Source organism: Antrostomus carolinensis, unplaced genomic scaffold (genome assembly GCF_000700745.2).
Source record: "Antrostomus carolinensis isolate BGI_N321 unplaced genomic scaffold, ASM70074v2 scaffold11510, whole genome shotgun sequence".
Lineage (NCBI taxonomy): Eukaryota > Metazoa > Chordata > Aves > Caprimulgiformes > Caprimulgidae > Antrostomus > Antrostomus carolinensis.
Window position 1 is genome coordinate 1,351 of NW_010286512.1, and position 834 is coordinate 2,184.

Consider the following 834-nt stretch of genomic DNA (forward strand, 5'->3'; position numbering starts at 1 on the left):
CTGCTGGCAGGGGGGTTGGGACTGGATGAGCTTTAAGGTCCCTCCCAACCCAAACCAGTCTGGGATTCTATGATTCTATGAATTACGGAGCCGTGTGGGTGGAAACGCATCACTCCAGCTCCATGGGATGTTCCCAAAGGATCTTCCCATCCCCATCCCTCAGCTCAGAGACTCCCTGGTACCCAAACTCCCATTTAGCTCCCACTAAGCAGCTGTGTCAACAGCCCCCAGATCGATGGGCGGCTATAAAACCCCAAGCACCGCGTTCCTTGTATCATTTATTATTTACATCCCTCAATTTACAAGATTTACGGCACGGTTGTAAGTATTTCCAAAGGCTGTTTCCTCAGAGAGTTTAAAGAGCGTGGAAGTGAATTAAACTTCAACGCAAACAGCTTCGGTCCCAGCCCTGCGGATCCACCGCTGCTCCCTGGCTTTGAAACCAGGATCCTGCCGGCACGGATCCAGCCGATCCCAGCCGAGGGGGAGGGGAGGGAGGGAATGGGATAACATGCTCCTCGACTCTGCTGTTGGCTTTCCAATCGCTGGCAGGATGGAGCTGGGCTAAAATAAGTGTTAATTAGAGCCCTCGCTAAGACAATTTGATGAGTTATGGATGGGGAAACTGAGGCACGGTTGGTGGCTGCACACACGTTGGCGGCCGGGCAGGGTGAGATGCATCAGCTCTTGCTTACCCTTGGTGAAACACTTAGGGAAGGACTTTTGCCACCTCATTTATTTCCCTCTTGTAATTAGGACACATTAAGTCAGGCTGGATGGGCAGGGATGGTGCCCTGGGGCAGCCCCATGGCCGTGACCCCCTGTGGGAGCTTC